Genomic DNA, 22,019 nt, shown 5'->3' on the forward strand with positions numbered 1-22,019 from the left:
GGATGGAGAGATGGTTGATTTTAATTTGACTATGAATTTGGAATATTGCTCATGATCATTGGAAAACATAATTTATTTGCTTCAGTTTGGTTGATATTTAACAACCCGTAACAATATGTTGTTGTCTTTTATTTATAAAGTACCCTCCCTTTACTGTATCGAATGTCTATAATAGACATTAAGTATATATCACATATTGCGGAAACAAAAAATTTGCAAAGAATTGAAATTGTAGGCTACTTGCACAATAAACAATGTTTCTTGTCAAGAGCTGGCGAGACTTAAAGTAGTGATCGTTATTCATAAAGTTGCGGTCATCAGAGACATGATATCTTATCTCTTTCCTGTGTTCCGAAACTCTAAATTTTTCAAGTCAATTCATCATTCAGTGTCATAAACCACGAAAAATTCTCAACTCAATTGATTATTAACAACAAATTATGTACGTTCCTCAACACTCACGACACTAAATTATTTAATTTATTCAATTCCCTTGATCCTAACTAGGATTCTAAACAATAATAATGCCGGATTATTATGAGAGTAGAACACACGCCTGCTTAAGTCATTTTAATTCAGTATTGATTATCTGAATAGCATGGATGAATTCATTTAATTAATTGATATCATTGGATTCTCTATTAACCCGAATGTGTGTTGAAGCTATGTCCTGCCTGACAGGATTAGGCTTTATTGATGATATTTGAAAAAGGTCATTGCTTTTGAAATAATCAGGTGCTAATAAAGACTAATTAATTTATTGCTCACGTGTCGATAAGTCGAGGGGAGAAACCAAATAATGCAGTTGGTTGTTGAGAGGATAAGCAGAGCACTGGAGGTCGTCTATAGACTATTGTTCAACAATGGGAGAGTGTTTGATTCGGAATGGAGGTTGACAAAGCGCGCATTTTTTTGGAAGCCGAGCGAGTTTGGCTAGAATTTGTGGCAATGAAAGTCGTTTAAAGTTAATACCAGAGGTATGCGAAGTCCATTCAGCGTTGAACGCCGGCTGAGTTTAGCTGTGGAATGTGGAATGCCTCTGAGGAAGGGTCCGGAACCCATCTGCGAACTGGCACAATCGAATGTACACTCACTTCCGGACTTCCGATCTGCGTTCCGGACCCACCCCCCTCTCGTTCGCTCTCTTTTTTATTATTTGCTCGCCATTGTTGCGGACTCATGGGTCATGGATGTTGGAGGTGTTGCCACGCCGTATACTGTACTCGTGAGTTTGGCTCTGTTCCAAGTGACGACCAAAATTCACCCTCTCCCACTTCTCCCCACCCACCACATCCAGTATCAACCACCTCATCGGCCGATGTCTCTTCATTAATGAACAGATCCCGCCAAGAGACGACGTCTCTCTTTCACTTGATAGATTTTCATTGATGCTGGCGCTCACATCTAAAGTGTGCTTCTTGTCTCATCTTATGACCTCTTTTCCCCTTTCATTTTCCTGCAGATTTATTGATTACTGGAATTAGTAGTGGAAGACGGTTGAATTTATATAGTGGCAGATTATGAGTTTCATCACTTCTCATACTATTGAAAGTTAGATTTTTTCAGCTTCTAATGTTTTTTATGGAGCCTTATTCCTTAGAATTTATTGAATTAGTCCCAATTTGGGAACCATCAATGAACTCAATTCTTACTACAGGCTCAGGATAAACAGAAGAATGAGCTTAGATAAGGGAGAAATTCATTTTGAATGTGCCTCACCAACATCAAACTGAAAAGTTCATGAAATTTCCAAAAAGCATTAGATTGGTTTTTTCCCTGAAGCTTTCAGTGTGATGTTGAGTTGCCTAATTTCCGTTGGTGCTGTTTCCACTGGGTTTTTCCCTTTCATATTCATAGAAGTGTAATCTAATCGTGACTGCATTACTTTGGAACGTAAAGTTGTCACGAAGAGTCGTTTTTCAAAGCAGAAATCTTTTGAAATTTAAAGCTCTCCGCTTTTTATTATTGAAATTGCGTCTACTGTCTTCAACGAGAGATGAAATATGTGTTTTCGACATTGCAAACGTTGGCTTGCTTCTCTGTCAACTAAACGAACAGATAATTCTTCTTTCTTTTCTTCAAGATTAAATCCAATTTGGTTTCCGTTTCTGCGTAAATTGTACTTTACTCTAATTTCATTTCCTTTCTCAGAACTTATCCCATTTCCGTTGAGACTCTACTCTCTTTGTTCTTATTGTCATCTTGAAAACACAAAAATGTTCTTCGTTAGGAATTGAATTTCTCAAGTTTATTAAGAAATATTTCCACAGTATATTCATGACCTATAAATGACCTGAGTTGTGGTGATGATAAGTGCTTCATAGGAAGCTGTGAACTTATTTATGCTATCCAGTAAGTTGGATCCTATGACATGAACAGAAAATGAAAATACTAAAAACTATTAAACCTGACCGATGAAAATGAACTAGCACATTTAAACTTGATATGACTCAACTCCGCCTGCTACACTAGTTTACATCATCTGTCATTTAGAGAAACCTATTCTGTATCATGAGTAATGTCTCCATAAATTAGATGACGCGGAAACTGATTGATAGGCCTACTTCAGTAACTATCACTGATTACTAACCTCCAACCTTGAAGTCCCTCATTCTATTTCAAATCGTGGGAATTCAATGTGAAATAAGTTCACAATAATGTTTATCGTGGCAACATGGATAGATTAGCTACAACTTGGGTTTCTGCCTACCTGTTTCCTACGGAATAATCGAATGAATTTCTTTGTAATTGCTGCAATTGAAATAAGACTTGACAACCATAATCAATAAATTCTCGTTGGATGTGACATGTCTGCCCGCATTGCTTATTATTTTCCCACTTTGCGCGAGGATTAAATAGAAATTGATCATTGATGATGACTTTTACTTGTATTTGAGGCGTGAGAATGCACATGTGATTTCATTCCCAACATAGTTGAGATAGTAAATGCAAAATAAATTATTCTATTTCATTCCTTCTTGCAATTTTATCAGGTCAGCTCGGTTACATTACTTTGGTATTGTTGCTGTCATTTTATTAACAGTCAGATAATGTTCCAGATGAATTTTGAAACATTATTTTATTTGCAGTTCTATTGTTGGTGATAGATTGCTGTCCTCAAGTATGAATCAGCTTCGACTATATCATTTTAATTGGTCATCTCATTGAAATAATTTTTACTTGTACACGTATGCCACAACTTTCTTCATCCGTTCTTGATCTTGTTTATATTTTATTATGCTTTCTGCTCTTATTTAGTACTTTGTCAGATTTTTAGAGTACCCTGTTTGATAATGCCTTGATGAAGTTATCTTATGATATATTATTTCATCAGACAGGTCTATTGATATTATCAAAATTTTATTTTTTTCAAACTAAGTTTGAACGTTTAGCCTTTGAGCAATAATGGCAGAAGAAACGTTTCTGTGACGGTTGAATTTCTAAACTGTCATTTCAAAGATCTCAAATCTTGTGCAAATTAAAATCGAGTACTGTGTGAAATTGGACCTGCAGAGTCATGTTCCATGTTTGGGACTGGACTACATTAATTGTATTTTATGTATGGATTGGAAACTTTAAGTGGTCTTGAAATTTCCTCTGTCCGGTAGTAAATAATTTGAAATTTGCATAGGATTTTTTAGGAGATCATGTTGCCTCCTATTAGTTCATGAAGTTCATGTTCAGCCTATCATGAAGTTACCTCCTATAGTTCAGCCTATCGGTTCATGAAACTCTCTCTGTTTTATTTATGTAATTGCAATGTCTTCAGTGCAGGAGGATGATGGAGACAATCGAACTGTGGCTGAGTTTAATGTCAAGTCCTATTAAATACCAGATGCAGACCAGTCGTGCGTACCGCAAAATCGGCCGCAGACAATAACATGTCACTCTGTATACTGTATACTGTTCCCCCCTCACCAGTGCGGGTCTAACTTGTCTGCTGTGGACACCTGATCTCGCAGATATTCCACCAACGTTTTGAATTACCTGACGCACAAGCCGGATAATGCTCCGGGGCTCGGGGCTTAGTGCGGGATGTCTCTACCAACACCAACACACACTCGCAGTCAATTGAGTCCATAGTCTGAATCTCACCTCGGCTTATGCGGGATTCCATCAGCACTTGCTTTTCCGTCAACTATACACATATATTGCGATTAATGTACACCGAACTTGTGATATCACTGATCACAATCCAAACACCGATCATAGTCTCCCGCTGTTGTGACCACCAACACTCACATCACCACCCCACCGATTCATGACGTGATGTTATGCAACAATTCGTTATCATCCATGTTTCATCCACAGTCAATATCGCAATAATCCAGCCATCATCAACTATTCATTTCCCGAATATTAATAATAATCAAAGTTCCATTTCAATTTAGTAGTGCAAGCTCACTCGAATAGATCAAAATAGATATTTGCTGTACAGTGAATCAGGACACATGATGCATTTCAACCATGCCTCCATTCAATTACTATTGATCATAATGTTTGTCTTTTTAATAGTGTCATTTTCGCTGGCTCATTAAGAATTCATAACCCATGTTCCTTATTGTTCAATAATGTATTTTCCAACATGCTGAAATTCAATTTACGTCTTTCAAATTCCTATTCAAATTAGTTCCATGATTAATTTTTCTCTGAATCATAATTATTCTTCTATTCTATTTCAGATATACACCAGTTGCTGTGGCAGGTATGGTCTTTTCCGTCACACTTTTCCAATAATCTAGTAACAATATATTAATAAAAATTCTACATTAAATAGTAACTCCAGAGCAACTCTACAAATTTCTATGTGGAAAAATACGTGTAATTATTATCCTAGAGGGGCTAGATTATTGAGGGCTGAATCTTGAATTTAAAACAGTTATTGTATGTTTATTCCATTGAACATTTTTGTACAACTTGAATTAGTGATCTAATTTGAGACATTGTTTTGATAGATTTGCTTATTCTTCTACAATTATTGAATGTTATAAGACTTGAGTAGAACATTTTCTTGTCGGGATAAATCTATTCGATTTACACAAAGATTAGGCAACATCATCCCATCTCGCTTCCCCTAATTAACTCATCCACTGGAAGTTTGTAGACCACTTACCCATTTTGGAGTGTGGAGAGTAATCGCCCAAATTAAGAGATTGTTGGGATGGCGACAGTGGCAAAATGAGAGGTTAATATCGGAATAGTAAACCCTCACAATAATAGCTGAATATTAGTATCGTAAGTTTAGCCACTTTTGGTGATGAAATTCACACATACGTTTCTTGATTTCAGTGAAAATGATAGTTTATTATATACTCATTGTGCGTGGAGCATCAATGATTAATCAAATCATTCCAGAGTTTACAGAGAATTGGATATTTCCATCGTAAGAACAGAGCTAATAGTGAGCAATCTAGGAACAACTTTAATCATCTGTTGAAATTAATTATCTGCTTGAGAGCAGCATATTATTGAGAGAATAATGTGCACCGTTGAGGGCTTTTTCAGTTTTGTTAGGCAGATTAGTTTAGCAGTAGGAGTTCATTTGGAGCACGCGGCTGATAGCACAGCACAGGCCTCTCTACATACTTGCACAATGCGCAATAAGGGCTGATGGGCTCATCTATACCTATCTTTTTAGCAGCTCTATATCTATATATATATAAAGGCGCTTTGGCCAGAAAGCCATTCTGGCTTTCTAATCGAATTACTCACGGCGACATAGGATGAGAATGAACATCAGGATGGCGAGAATACCGTCCAACTTTATAGGCTTTATCCCGGCCTCTGATGTCTTTGTGTGCTTCTCCCTCTTCCCCTCTCTGTCATTCTATTCATTCTCCTCTAATCTCGTTCGCTTTCCCACTTTAGGCTCAATTATAACAACTCTCTCAACTAATGAGCTCTTATTCACGATTAAAAGTCGGCATCTGGATCATTAAAGATCAATGCGATTTAGTGGTTTACAGGGGTGAGCTCTGTAATAATATTTTTTTAATACAAATTGATCTCCAATTTGTTGGATTCTTCTCATTTTTATTTTCAACCACCACACTGGGAAAGGTTTGAGTTGTTAACTGAACCCTGAGGATGGAAAACTCAATTTCCATACAGCATGATTCTATCCTCAATATATCCTATTACAATTTTCAAAATTGAAAATTCTGAAATGTGTGTATTTATATTAGATCTTGTAAATCCAATCTCATTGAACCCCCATTTTACAATCTCATCCCATCATTACCTACAATAAAAGACAGACAGAATTAGATATTCTATAAGTATCTTATAGTAGTTGTCACTTAATCACTTTGGATACTTGTCCTAGTGCCTTAGTTTAGTGGATGTGTCTTATTTAATAGTAGAAATATATGTTCAATAGAATTAATAATATGCTCTCATACTGATTGAATGTCAATCAGCGATTCTGCTCCATGATATTCTTTCCTATCAAATAATGTTGAAAAGGGTTGCTACAAAAATGTGATGTTCCTGTATTCTTCTATTTTGAAAAGCATTTTCATCTTTCTCATTTGACGGTACTTGGGAAGAAACTACTTCAAGGAAGATTGTTGGAGATGGATAGCTATTTTGGCATAAATTCAAAAAGTAATAGCCTATGATATACAGTTAGAAGCGATCAGATTATGAATAATTGAACTAGCCTACAAAAAATATATTCGCCGAGAGCGAACTTTGTTTTGAAAAGAGGAGATAAGCTTGAATGTTGAAACGAAAATATCTTATTTAGGAGGGATTATAAAGTTTGGCCGCGTGGCAACATTGCTTTGCTTTCAGCTGGATAATTTATAATAAATTATTCTTGACTGCCTGTTATTCCGTCAAAGGATCTGCTTTTCTTTTCTCGGCACCTTTTTTCTAATCCTATTTATAGGCGTAGTCAGGCAGGCTCATCCTTTCATTCGTTTAGCGCTATTCACTGCTGCCTCATTCGTTTCCATTCATTGATTTTTTTCTCAAAAGAAAACAAAAAAGAATAATTGAGGAGGAAATAATAAATACGAAAGAGAAGATTGAGCTTCCTATTCACAACACTTTTTCCGTTCACAGCTTCGCACTTCAGAGTTTTTCGTTCCATTCCTTAAACTTTTTCATAATTTTCCACAATCTTTCAATTTAAACCGAATAACATTTTCCTTCTTGTTTTCAAGCTTTTCAGTATCAATAGTTTCTGTCTGCTCTATTGTGTAACCTGTAAACATATCAAGAATTTAAAATACATTTTATGCTAATTACTTCATTCCAGATCCATTTGAATTGATCTAATCAGTTCAATCTTATCCATTAATTTTTTTACAACTATGGAGAAGAATAAGTGGCATCTTACCATTGTGTAAATAATATATCTCCCCAAATTGAACCAGAATCTGATCTACGGCCATGATAAATTGATTGATCTAAATAACAGAATCAGTTATTTTCGATCAGTATTGATATTTTTTGAATATATAGCTCAAATCTCTAACATATCGTTCTATTTATAGACTAATTATGAGTCGGTTATGTAATTAAGTTCAGTGAATAACCTTACAAGCATCGGCCTTGGTACATTATATAGCCTGTCTATATAATATTTTAGTACGAGTTGAAGTCGTCGGGTGTAATCGACCAAACCGCTATTGCATTGCAAACTGAAGCACAGAATGAATGGAGAGCTATTCAAAAGAAGGAGACGGAAAGTGTAATAAGAAGAAACATAGAGAATTGAAAGAGGAGAATGGATTAGGGAGAGAGCTTGAGTTTCAATGATGTTAATTACGGCGAATGAAGTGAGATAGTGGAAGAGGGAGGGAGAAATGGGGAGGAATACAGTTTGTCTGGTTGCATAACTTTGTTGGTGGATGTGGATGTCGTTGCCTGTGTGTAGGCAATATGAAGCCTACAAGAAGTGTATCAAGTCAAGTCGTCGTCGTGTGGACGACTGATTCGTCGCGAAGTCTGTGGTCGCGAAGTTGCGGCCTGCCACAGCTCCACAGAAAGCAGCCAGCGCGCCAACTTGAGCGTAGCAACAAAATAAACTGAATGTGACAGGCGTCTGGCTCTGGCTCTGGCCCTGACTCAGAGGAAGGCAAAGGGTCGCAAAATGTTGTAGGACTGCAGGCTCCCCCCTCCTCCTTTCACCCCAACCACTTCTCATCTCATTCGAGACGGAGGATTTAACTGACTGTAGCGAGTTATCGAAGATAACTAAACTCTGTCGGTTTTGCTTCGTTGTCGTGAAACTCGAAGGGAGAAAATCCCCGTATCCTTATTACTCGATAACCCGTTACGTAACGTCCCCTAGAACACACTATCTGCTACCCCGACCCCGAACACAGCCCTCATTACTTCTCTGGGGACGGAGTTTCGCCAATAAGGATGGATTTATTGGCGGCATAACCCCCCTCTCTCTCTCCCCCTCATCGCTAAAAGCTTCCAGCATTTAACACTGTTCTACTTACCTTTCTCTCAACTACACCTTCGTCGTCGTCGTCGTCTTATTAACGGATAACATCTCCGTTCTTTCATGGTGCCACTGCCACCTTAATTCCAATGCCAATCGGAAGCTGGTAACACCCTTCGAAGCGATCCTATTCTGTTGATAGGGCCAGTTATTTCTGAAGACATTCCCTCCTACAACGTCTCTAATGACAAAAGTACAGACTTGGATCGGCTCTTAATTTGTTCAGTAGATAAGAATGAATGTAATTGAGTGAAACTCTTAATTCAAGATAGAAGATAATGCTAATTCTTGATTTAATGATACGGAAACTGTAATTTGTGAAGTTGAAACTGATAATATTTTTAAGGAGAATCATAAATAAAAAGAAACGATTTAGAATTAGAACAACGCTAAGATATCACTTATCTGACTTATTTCATTCTATAACATTGAACAATTGGATCATTAACTTCTAAATCAACTGCAAGGACCAAACTATTTACTAATATAACAATGAAGCATCCAGTATCTATGCATGTAGGATTTCATGTTAAAATATTATGTTTATCAAGCATCTTTCTACTACAGCCTTTATAAAGCATCAACCCTACTTACATCAACATATTATTCATTATCATACAACGAGAACATTCCACAGTACTGTATTAAATGAATTGTATTGCACACATCATTTTAAAACAGGTTTATCAGTATTAACGTATATAGTACTGGAAATTCTATTTCAAGCTCGCTAATGGTTCTTGAATTCTGTGTAATACTGGAAAATTTTTCTGTTCTGTCCTGCTACTGTACTGTTTTAGAATACTGTGGTGACTGATGAATAGGAGCTCCCCTGTCCTTGAAATTATCAAATGAGAAAATATTTAGTTGCAAGTCGATAAAATAATGGTGTAGCGGCAGCCCTTGGTTGTAGGCCTACATTAGCTTATCAGACCGGAAACTTGACAATCTTGTTGAGACCACTTAATGTGACGTTAATGATAATTATCGCCGTCATGGTGGTTGACAGGAAAATTGTTACTGTTCTTGTGCTGCCATTTTCTCACGTTCAAGGAGTAAATAATAGGGGAGTTGGGTGTGAGTGCCATTGCCATCGTCATCCCTGCTATTATTGTCATGTAACAAATGCAGTCATAATCAAATAGCAGCAAAGTACTGCACAATATTTCTCAACTGAAATTGCAATCATAATGTAGTTTTGCTAGAAAAGTGTCATTTTATGTATTCTTGACGAGAGAAGTAGTTGAAATATTTTTGCATATAACAAGCAGCCTCACTATGATGATTAAATCAAAGATGTGATGAGAGTGTTTCATCCACTTTGCTTTCTCTTATGATATGAAAATACTCCACTATTTTAGGACTTGACTTCATCAGAGCTGCCTTATTACTTTGAGAAATTTATTTGATCCTTTGGTTTGGTTTGGTCTGCAATCAAAATTTAATGTAGTTTTGCTAAAAAAATATAATTTTTTGAATACTTGACGAGAGAAGTAGTTGAAATCTACTAGTACAAGTAATCGCACAAGTAGTATAAAGCTCATGTGGGCATATGCAATAAAATAATAATTTTTCTTTAATATATAGCCGAAATTTATAGCAGACATAGAAATAGCTGTCATGAATAACTATCTTATTAAATATGAATATGATATGACCTTTGATATAATTATTATTAATCTTATTCAATAGTTCTCGTTATCAACGGAATACTGACGTCAAGATTCTTTTGAGTTATTTTTTCACCCATTTTATTCGTGATCTATTTGTAATTTACTGTTTCAATATTGGAATGTAAATAGTAGAATATTTGAAATAATTCACATAACTATTACGTGTTGAAAGAAGTAATTCAAAATATTTGGCCTCAGTTGAAACATGACTTGAATCGAGGATATCTTTTTCGGTGTATTCATAAGCCCTATTTCTTAGTTTAAATAAATCCCATGATTTTTAATGTATGTGGCGTTACTAATGAAGTTATTCATTCTTGGGAATTCTCTAACTGTCACTACAAAGTATGATTGGATTTCCTGTGCATTACAGCGCAGCTTATTTTCCTACACTCGTTCTGATTGTTTTGCATATCTTATTGTTTTAGGTCAAAATCATTGGTGCATTGGAAAAATGTATGATAGAATATTGTAAAAATCTTGCCTTATAACAGATTGCTTTCAATTTTATATCATTTACATTCTTTGCTAAATTCATTTGAGCATTACCAGCTTACTTGATACTACTTTATTAGGTTGCAATAATTGTTATAATTATAATTTTATATTAGGAGATAGTATGTTGATCAGATTATCGCTTCTATTATTTTGAAAGAACCTGCAAGAATTCATTCAAGTGAAATCCAACTTAATTCTCAGATGATTCTCTTCTATTGTACAGAATTTTTCCGTTCACACGTGAGTTTTTGAAGTATAGATCACCATCCTAATTTTATTATTCACACGCCTAATTCATGTGAATGAAAGTTTATAAATCCTCTAGATTATCCTTTCCAAATCTAGTCATTCAAAATGCTGTTGTGCATAGAAAATAATCTGTGATCCACTTCACTGCAATCAATATAATCTACTCATTAAAGTCCATATAATATTATAGCATTTGAACGAAATACCAAATTTTTTTCATAATTTGTTCTCTCTTGTTAGCCACCGATTGCGCAATATTGCATGTATGCATTGTTCCGATAAACCGATCAAATAATCGATAAACAATTGAATCATTCGAACGTATTGGAAGCACTTCATATTTGAAAGCTGATATTTTTATCGCATCTAAAATTGATTTTCTTTGGTATGCGGCGTGACTTCTTTCTATTTTAAGCCATGTTGTGTAACCGTGTTCAGGATATAGTGTTTCATAGTCTGAGAGACAGAATTGGAAATCGTACTTTGCGTAGATAACCTTGCCTCGAGGAGAAGGAATAGTTTTTATCGTTTGCTCTTCCTGTGTGCAATAGTCAAGGTATGCATGCATCGCGAGGGGGCGTGTGTGAGGGAGTGAGGGAGAAAGAGTATGTGAGAGTGTGATTATAAGCATGTTAGAGTGAGTCATAAAGACAAAGAGAGCGAATGAAGAGTGTATGTACAGTATGTTAGCGCTGGCCTGTTATGATAACAGAATGGTCGTATTTCCAGTGGATACTTCCTTACTTTTTTTATCTAACGCATTTATGTGTGCATAGCGTTTGCAACGCTAGAATTTACTCACGAATATTCGCAGTCATGAGTTTATTTCTGCTTCACTCTCATCCTTTTCTGGAATTCTTTCTTTTTGAAGCAGAACTCTGCCACAGTTGTAATTACTGCACTCGCTTCCAGAATTCGTGCTTAGATAAAAAGTTAACTCTCTGGGCTACTTTATCATGAGACTAATTTTTACCAATTTATTTCATCGTGAGCACGTTGTATATTTGTTTGGAAAGTGAAAAGATTTCTTTTAATTACTGTGGTTTGAACTGTTCAAAGTATTTTTAGTAGATCAATCATCATTGATCAAACGAAGTAAGTAAATTTTAAACTCTTTGAAAATTAAGTAAAGCAAACACTATTTTTTCTTGTGAACCTCTTCAATTCATACACTTCTCCTTTATGTTCATTTGTTTGTTTTGGCGAAAATATTTTAACTTATGAGTACTTTTCTGTAAGTTGTATAATAATTCTCAATGATTCAATAAATAAATAAATAAATAGAATAGTGTAAAGTCTTGTTTCCATTGAAGCTCAATAGCTTGAATATCTATATGTATTTTGAGAGAAACATTTTTGATTTTGATGTCCTTTGACGGATCTACTTTTTCTTTGCTCGGAGAAATATTGAAAAATCTACATATAGACAACTGATTTTTGACTTACAGTCTACAAGTATGAATTTTATGAGAACCACCCAACTTTTATTTTTATCTAATCGAGTGATAATTATACTACCAAGATACAACTGTTTGGATCTGGTTTTGGATCCAGGTTTGCATCTGGCAATAGTATTTTTGGCTAGGAAAGACTTATCGGATGCGGCTGTGGTGGTTGGGCGTAGTCCGGACTTGATGACGTCACACACACATACACACTCACATCAAACGAACAAACGATTAGCCCGTTTTTGTACACGTCGTTTGTCATTGTCTCATTTGTCTCTCTCCCAAGTGAAAAAAGGAAATTAATACTCGCCATTATTGACGGTTGATTTATGCAAGCTTTTCAAATGGAAGCATTAATCTGTCTTTCTCTCTCTCATACATATTGCTCTCTCACATCTTCTCTGTCTAATGCTAACAACATTATACAGTATTCAGGGTCTACTCTTTCTTCTCTTCTCTTTCACTCTTCCAGTAAAACACACCCTATCTTCTTCCCTACTCAGTTCATGACGCTGCTTGAATAAAGCACTACAAATAATATCATTATGAATACAAAATGATCACTGTTTTTCTTCAGTATGTTATCTAATCTATACTGATAGTATCTATGTATTGTATATAGAGTTTTCATTCTCCTTTCAAGGGATGCTGATTTCTAATTATTAAAACACATACGAAAACTATAAAGTACCATTTATTTCTTTGCAAGCGTACTAGTTTCAACTCTTCAAAAGTCATTTTTAAGTGTTAATGGTTCTTGAAGAGTAAAACAAGTAGTTTTGTAATGTAATAAGGAGTTCTTGATAGATTCTTAGTGTTTTTTTCAGAATATATTGTATGCCTGATAATGTAATGTGTCTTTTAAGAAGTTTTCTCTTCATTGGTAGCTCCACTGTTGCATAATTTCCCATTGATCATTACAATTGTGATAATACAATAATAGGTTGTTCAAATGCAATTTCTTATACTGTACAAAATATGCATGTGAACTTTATAGTCCGAGAGATATTATTCTCTACATGGCTCTCAAAGACAAAGAGAGGCCTGATATCTATTTATTTATTCATTCAATTAATTCCACAATCACAATATCAAATTAATGATTGGGAGAGAATTAACAGGATATACCAAAAACTGTTTCTCTCCCGAATTTTGATGAGAATAGTCCGAATGAGGTTGTGATACTCTCCTTGACTAATCACTCCCACTACCTAACAGCATTCTCCCTTCTGTTGTGTCAACATCCAATTGTGCGCAGCATGCTTACACTCCTCTCAACTACTATGTCAAGTCAATGCTACAATCTGTGCAAGAAGAAATCGGTTTCCCATCTTCATGTTGAAGTGATATCTCTCGGACTAAAGATTACTAGTAGTTCTGTGAACAGTAGACCTCACGTAGTATTCTCACGTAGAAACTATAGACCTTATGGAAATACAGCAATAGACTGGCTTCTCCACACATCTGTGTAATCACTTGTCAGCTGATTTATGATGAATAATTCTATAGTCTGATTTTTACTCTAATATTGGTGTATGAAGGAGGCTCCTTTTTCCTTTTATATTATCCTTGAAATGCAAGATTTCCAAAAACCTTGTATATACGTCGACGCGCAATTGAAAAAGGAACACAACTGTCAAATTTCATGAAAATCTATTACCGCGTTTCGCCGTAAATGTGCACCATATAAACATTTAAACATTCAAACATTTAAACATTAAGAGAAATGTCAAACCGTCGACTTGAATCTTAGACCTCACTTCGCTCGGTCAATGACATTATTAGACTAGTAGTTCTGTGAACAGTAGACCTCACGCAGTATTCTCATCCACAAGTACCTGATTGAAACTATAGACCTTATGGAAATACAGCAATATACTGGCTTCTCCACACATCTGTGTAATCACTTGTCAGCTGATTTATGATGAATAATTCTATAGTCTGATTTTTACTCTAATATTGGCGTATGAAGGAGGCTCCTTTTTCCTTTTATATTATCCTTGAAATGCAAAATTTCCAAAAACCTTGTATATACGTCGACGCGCAATTAAAAAAGGAACATATCTGTCAAATTTCATGAAAATCTATTACCTCGTTTCGCCGTAAATGCGCAACATATAAACATTTAAGAGAAATGCCAAACCGTCGACATGAATCTTAGACCTCACTTCGCTCGGTCAATTATTACTGAGAGAAGACAAGGAAATCTAATGATGTCAATGAGAAGATGGTCAGGTCAGTAGAAGAAGATCAAATCTGATATTCTGTGATTTGGGATACATTTGCACGGAATAAAGGTATGAAATATCTATAAAAATATGAGACTAGACTCTTATGAATATTACATTCGAGATATTGCTAGAGTTATAGCAATGAGTTGGTGACAGTAGATCCATTCTCGACTTTTTTCATCTTGAATTATTTATTCCACGAGAGAAATTCACTGCACTCAGATAAAGTTCGCTCAACCTATATGGTATTGAATAAAATATAAAGTCTGTTCTTTTCTTCAACATTCTGAGAACTAAAACGCATTAAACTTTTCCATAAAAATCTTGAGAGGGAGAAAATTCCGCTTATCTGGTATCTTCAGCACAGAAATGAATATTTGATCATTGGTTGAAAACTTTCGTCGCTAACTCAGTGAAGGTGTGGATCAGTTTCTTCTCAATATCAAGAACGAAGTCTACTTAGCTGTAACTCTTGAATGAAATTGAAGTTTCTTGGAGTTACTAAATCGATTGTTTCATTCCCAAATCACATTTTATTATATTGAACTTTGAAAGATTTATCTATCATGAGGCTTTTGTATTCCATTTATTACGGTACCATCGTTTTCCTATCGTGTGTTTCCTATTCTATGGAAATGATTATTGTGATCCTCAGAATTTTATAGAGATTATTGATCCACAGAAAACGATGGTAAAATTATTAACAAATTATTCCACTTCCAGAAATTTTGCCAAGCTGTTCCGAACAAGGAAATTGACATTTCGATACAAATGGAACAATTGGTAAGTAAATCAGTTTTCATATTTTTCTAGATATTACAGAAGATAATTTTATACTTAGTCAAATGAATTGTTCTCATAAGCGTAATTTAATAATAATAATTTATTCGACCAAAAACAAACATTGTACAAACAAATTGAAATAAAATAACATAACTGGTGTAGCAAACACCCACGTATGCACAATACATGTTTATCATTAAAGTGTAAATGAAGCCCCAAAGGAATCCTGTGTGGGGCCTTTCTTCGTATATTTAATTACTTATTTATAGTTCTTATTTCTTAGTTATTTATAATGGTTATCAATGTCAATTACCTGTTTGGAAGTGAATCAGACTCTCACATCGTTTTATTTCCACGTGCATGATTAATAGCTCAAACATTCAAGTAAAATTCTCTAGATGTTTCTTGAAAACTTTTTTTTCTTGTCGGTGTTCATGCCGATGATCATTTAGCTGTATCTCAACCTGATTATTATAAAAAAAACCATTAACAAAATACAGGATTGCAATATATTCAGAAGATTTCATAGAAAAAGCGTTTAGTAGAATTAGTACTTTTGATTGATACAGTGTTTAGATGTTCATTTCATGTGGCACATTATGAGCTCTCCTTCAAGGGACAGTTTCAGCTACAGGTCATAACTAGCAGATATGATAGTGCTTTGCACCGCGGAAAATATGAAAAATGAAGTCCTGTTTGGTTGAGCTTTATAGTTGCGTAAACTTTGAATCACAAATTGAATAAGTTGGTTTTAATTATCAAATCAGAATTAATTGATAAATAACAATGAAAATGGACCTTTGACCATCATCAGTAAATTCAGAATCTTAATGTAAAATTTCTAGTTAATGAATTCAGTAGTTCAGACGTGATGGTGCGTCATTCGTGAATTTCCTATCGCGTAAATGTGTAAGACGATTCTTCTCTTTATTATATTATAGATTATAATTATAGTACCACAGACAAGGCTTGTATCTGTGATAGTACAATATAAAGGAACATCATCTATAAAAACCTCTCTGAAATGTGCGAACATATCGAGTCGCGGAGAGGATCGATGCCACTAAACAGCTCTGCAATAATAAAAACATTCGGAGTCATCGCTATAGATATAATTGACATAGAAGAATGCTAGCGAGCTCTTACGACCTGAGCATCCTGCTCATACCCGAACTTTTGAGTACCTTTGATTCTACGTGAGAGTTGATTTCTATATTAGCTCTCTTTCCAACCGAAAAGTACACCCTGGCCTTTATGATACGTTACAGTTATGAGTTGGTGGTTGGTATAGCTATTCGTTGCAGGTTCCGCCACAGATTATTCATTATTCATTGTCACGAGCTTAAGCACGCGCATATTCGGAGAGCGTTTGCCAAGCCATTGTCTTGGCTCGAATAACACTCATCGCGGCGTCGATAAACTTGAGCCACCGCCGATGAAGATGATGACGACGAGCTGATCGTTTGTTGGTTTTAGAAGCGGATTTGGTTGTAGGGTTGAGAAGTGGTGGGGGGGATCACAGGGGAAAACTGATCCGGATTAGGGTAAGCAGCCAGAGTACAGTCGTCGCATCGCAGTCAGCGGGTGGCAGTAAATCAGCTTCTTGGTGGAAAGCGAACGGTGTAACTAAAGTGACGTCATCGTCGCAGGGCAGAGCAGTGATAGGTGGCAAGGGGGATGATGATCGGTGAGGAGGTGCTGTACTCGCGTACCAGTATTATTTTCCCCGTAGGTGGGGTTTGGGGGGAGTGAAGGTGAAGGGTAGCTGCGCTGATGTTGAGCGATGGAGGAGAGGCATGAGCTGAGGCAGGCAGCAGCAGAAGCAGGCCTGTGTGTCCAGGAAAGCCACTCTGCGGGAAATTGAGGGAAACAATGGTGACAGAACCATTACGCTTCCAAGATGATTGAATGCGCAGAGGAGTCCTTCGGACCCCTGTGTAACCCACCCCTTCCACCCTGTGATGGACCAGGGCACCAGCCCTACAACTCGCTCCACTCTCCCACTTCCTTTAATTGAAAATGCCATACACAAAGAAGATTCAACCTCCCGCATTCTTCCTTGCTCCACCACAATTCCACCGCCGTTCTCTCAACAATCATCATCATCGTCGTCATCGTCTTCATAATCGTCTTCTTGGTTATAATTTATCATCGTCATTACTGCTGAAGTCAAGCTAACAGAATGAGAGAGTATGAGGTGGAGCAATATTTCTCCTTCTTCCTCCGTCCTGCTGCAAACTCTGGAAATTTAATTACTTTGAATGATGATGTGAAGTTAAGGACACCTCATAGTGTCTTGCAGTGGTATTCATTATCTTTGAGATGCAGATTAATGATCAATTATCGAACACGACACGACTCTGGCGCATTATTGCGTTACCTGAGTTCTAGTGATCTGCAAATTGATGGAATTGTCAACCAACTAAGGCTCCTTCCGCGAATATGTAATACTGCACATAATTACTCAGGGGTATATTAGAACGGAAGATTAGATTAAGTCTTCCAGTTTCATATCAGCTTACACTTCTTTGAATGCATTTGGTTTATTGCAGTCGTATATTTGAATCGTATTGAATCCATCGGTTACATTACACTCTTAATTTCCCTCTGTTATACTTGTTCACTTTTTCACTCTTAATCCCTCTTCGATTTTTTTATTTTTCAACAGAACATTTTGCTGCTTTCACACGCTTGTTTTATAAATTACCTTGTAATGTTGAATGGATCTTCAACTGAATTTCAATGTAACATTCAACAGCCTCAAAATTCCAAACATCTCAACATTAAATTATGTTTGGTTATTCTATGGAAATATGAAAAAAATGAACAATATAAAAAACAATTGTCATTTTAATAAAATTATTGTAGTAACCCTATAAGGAAAAGTGACTAAAAAACTATCGATACAATATTGTTCTCATCTGATCGGAGAATTCACAAAAACTTCGAGAGAAAAATACAATACAGTATATGTCATTTGAATACGTAAGTTTGGTTAAATTGATAGAAGCATTATGATTTAACAATGGACAAAATAAAATTATAGACATAATAAATTAATAGGAAAAATAAAATTGTAGACAAAAAAAATTATTTGAGGTTTCTAATGTCGAACATTCTATTTCATTGAAGCTTCTTTATTCTTGCATTACAGTTATTTGATGTTTTAATGAATCATAATGTAAGTCTAATCAAAACGTAATCTGTTGGAATACAAATTGGAAATAAAATGTTTCCGATATCTGGCAGTTTTTTTTGGAAAATCATGTCTTGTCAGCTACAAAAGATCAGTACTTTGCTACTACATTGGCTGGTAGCGCGCAAAATGATAGGATGAAGCGTGCTTCCTGGACAATTGCATAATGCTGGTGACCTCGATCATTTCTCCGATCACGATGCATATCTCCTCTTCGAATTTCCGTTTCCACTTGACTCTGACCTGAGTGCTGATCAATGTGACAGAGCAGACCTGCAATTGCCTCTTGCAGACGTCGAGCTCCAGTCACGTCGCCAACACCAATTTTCGCGCCCAACTTGCCACTTCGATCAGCAAGCTGAAAAGACCTCCCACAGAATTGGTCCGAATTGGCAAGTCGACGCATATGTGGCACGCCTTTTAGAAACTTCAATAGGTGAATTCAGATTTCGATTTCTCACAATTATAGAACCATGTGGTAGATTCCTGATAGGTATATCTGATGATTTGTAGTTGATTCAAATATCCTAAGAATTTCGTTGAATGAAATCGAGGTGAGCTGCCGGATAATGAGTGATCCAGCTTAGAATAGAAAATTAATTCCTAAATTCTCACTCCTCAAACTCGATTATTATTATTATTATAATATGAACAAGTTCTGAAACTCAATATTCATATGTTGCAATCTGGATGACCATTATTGATTTTCATTCATTAGAACTATAGAATTGGATAAACTTGAAGTAATCTTTAAAGAACTTAGCTGTCCTTGTATTTTATGTAGTGTTCTGATAATTACGGTCGTTCTTGATATTATAGTTTTTGTTAAGTATACAATGACATGCCTCCAATTATTTTGAATTGTGAATTGAAAACTTGTAATAAGATTGTTCGGTAGAAGAAACGGTTGGTTTTCTTGTTCAATTTTCGTCCGGTGGAGCATATTGGCTATACTAATGGAAGAGTGATGTGAAATTGAGAGATAGAAATGGATCAACTGTATCTCTCAACAAAATCGTACACAAAATTGGAAAATGCACAAATATTCCGCGATAAATTAAAGTAAGGATAAAAATGGTGTTGCAGTGAGAAGATAAATTTTATTGATTATTGGAGCAATAACTAACTAGAAGAATACCGTTTACGAAACTAGCATTATTGTCAATTTGGCGCCCTCAGGTTGAAAAGGAAGCCACACAATGGTGGAAATGAGTTATAGTTTTCGAAAGGTGGGAAAATGGATTGAAACTCCCTGACAAGGAAAATATGGCATAGAGGCTGGGAACGTCAGACGTGTACTGTAGTCACGACGCGTATTCATATTGATTATGGGGCGTTGGCTTGTATTTCTGACATGGAAGCTATTAGCGTCCAAACATTATGATTCATCAACATTCTGCTCCATGTTTGGAAATGAGTAGATTGAGTTCTGTTTGACTAGACTGATGCGGAAGTTGTAACCTGCAGTGACTTTGCTCGCTCATGAGAAGCAGGATCAATATCACGAATGATGGATTCGCTCGCATGCAGTCACTGCCTCTGTAATAGTGATGGCAATATTAAATGACATAAAGAATCAGTTATTGAGTAATCTTTGCATAGGGTTCCATTACATTCGTGCGAGTAAATATGCCGGCGGCTGTTTGGATAAGCTTTGACGTGTATGATCCATATTGGTTAGAGCGTATTTTCTGTTTTGCTAGCCTCATTGTAATAGGACACAGCACACTCAGAATTTTTCCCTCCGCAATTAAGTACAGTCTATTTTCCCCTCTAACTTCATTCAACCATATTTTGTGTGCAAAAATGATTTATTATTCACATATCAATTTTGAATTATTGTTTTTTCAAGCCTTTTTCATCTTGAAGCCATGTTTTTTTTCAAACGACGATACAGTCATGAAATTGATTCGGCGTTACCCTTTCAATCACTTTCTATTCTTAAGTTGAAACTTCAATATAAGATCTCCAATGATATCATCTGTTTTTTGTTTCTTAGTTGAATGCTCTTAAGAATGACCATGGTCTTATAGTCGCAAATCAAATATAATATAATATTCCATTATTTGGGTTTAATGTAGCAGTTATAGTGATAAACGAACTTGTATTTTGACGATGCTCTGGCGTAAATGAGAAATCTCATTCGACCATTATTATCAAATATCTGAAACCGTACGTTTGGCTACTATTCGAGTGCGTATAGGGGCGATGGGAAACATCTGCTCTTTCTCCAGAAATAGACAGAGTAAACATTTTCTCGTCGAAATGCTCCATTTCGAGATAGATGAACGATTCTCAATTTGGCCCGTGAACTAACTGTTCGTTCTTCCAAATGTTTCAACACTAATGAAGTTTTTCTCTTCTTACAATATTCAAAACAATTTCAATTTTTCCATTTTATGTGAAGTAATTTTGAAAAATACTGGATTAGAGTCAATTTTGACCATTTATGCTATTAATAAGATCTCATAAGTTACTCATTGAAGTGCTCAGAAGAGATATACTGTATTTCTACTGTATAATGATGCCTTCACTCTCAATGATTCTCGTCATGCATTTTTTACCATCATCATCATTATGCTTTCCTTAGATACTTGATCATGTTATTGTTCGTTATTTGAATAGAAAAGATTAACATTATTATCATTTTGATAAGAAATTGTCAGTTTCAATGATTGAATACAATGTTCACTGAACAGTAAGAATATTTTCTCTTTCGCCATAGTATTTTCTTGCCTAGTTTGATGATAATCACTCAGTGTCTAATACTTTTTAGTTATTAATTCAGCTATCAATAATGAACTTGATCAATTGTTTCTCAACTTTTATAGTATTTTATGCACTAAATCGTAATAAACTGATAAAATCGTAATGTGATGAAAATGTGATAAATTTAAAAATGTAATAAACTGTACTCATAATAAATCATTGACATTCTGTGTTCAAACTCTATTGTTTTGTTTTTTTCACCATTTGCTGATCTGATTTCTTTAAATGTTTACATCTACTATGATCCTTATTCATTTTATGTTGATAAGCTTTAAAATAATATAGATTGGTCTTTCTTGAAACCTCCGTCTTATAAATTTTCCTTCATAAATCTACACACAAGGTTATAAGATCAATACTGCTTCCAACATTGGCCTCGTAAATCTATTAACCCAGTAATGAACATCGACCATCACAAGAGTGGGTAGGCTATTTTGAACACGATGAATGATGTTGTAGTGGATGTAATTAGGTTCTAGTATCTGTTGCTAGTTGGAGCAATGTTGTGTCGAACAGGACGAACACAGCCCAGGGCAGGGCAGAGCAGAGCAGAGCAAGTTTAGTGTGTTACCGATACAGGGAAAGCAGCTATTGAGTATGGAGAGCGGCGATCGATGTAGAAATGCCTGATTAGCAGGCAGGAGCGTCGCGACGCTGACGGACTTGCCCAGCGTCGATCAATGATGCCAGCAACTTGTCCCACCTTGAGAC

General features: G+C 35.7%; 1 long non-coding RNA gene across 4 annotated transcripts in view; it reads left to right on the forward strand.

Moving 5' to 3' along the window:
* LOC120354907 overlaps positions 1–22,019 on the forward strand; it is a 181,093-nt gene that overhangs the window by 129,118 nt on the left and 29,956 nt on the right. For 3 of the 4 annotated variants that reach the window (XR_005573295.1, XR_005573293.1, XR_005573291.1), the window contains one exon: positions 15,284–15,343. This is a non-coding gene — a long non-coding RNA (uncharacterized LOC120354907). Of the gene's footprint in view, positions 1–4,682; positions 10,042–15,283; positions 15,344–22,019 lie in introns of those variants that run through there. The other variant, XR_005573292.1, reaches the window with a different exon arrangement.

This window comes from Nilaparvata lugens, chromosome 1, assembly GCF_014356525.2.
Source record: "Nilaparvata lugens isolate BPH chromosome 1, ASM1435652v1, whole genome shotgun sequence".
In the NCBI taxonomy this organism is placed as follows: domain Eukaryota; kingdom Metazoa; phylum Arthropoda; class Insecta; order Hemiptera; family Delphacidae; genus Nilaparvata; species Nilaparvata lugens.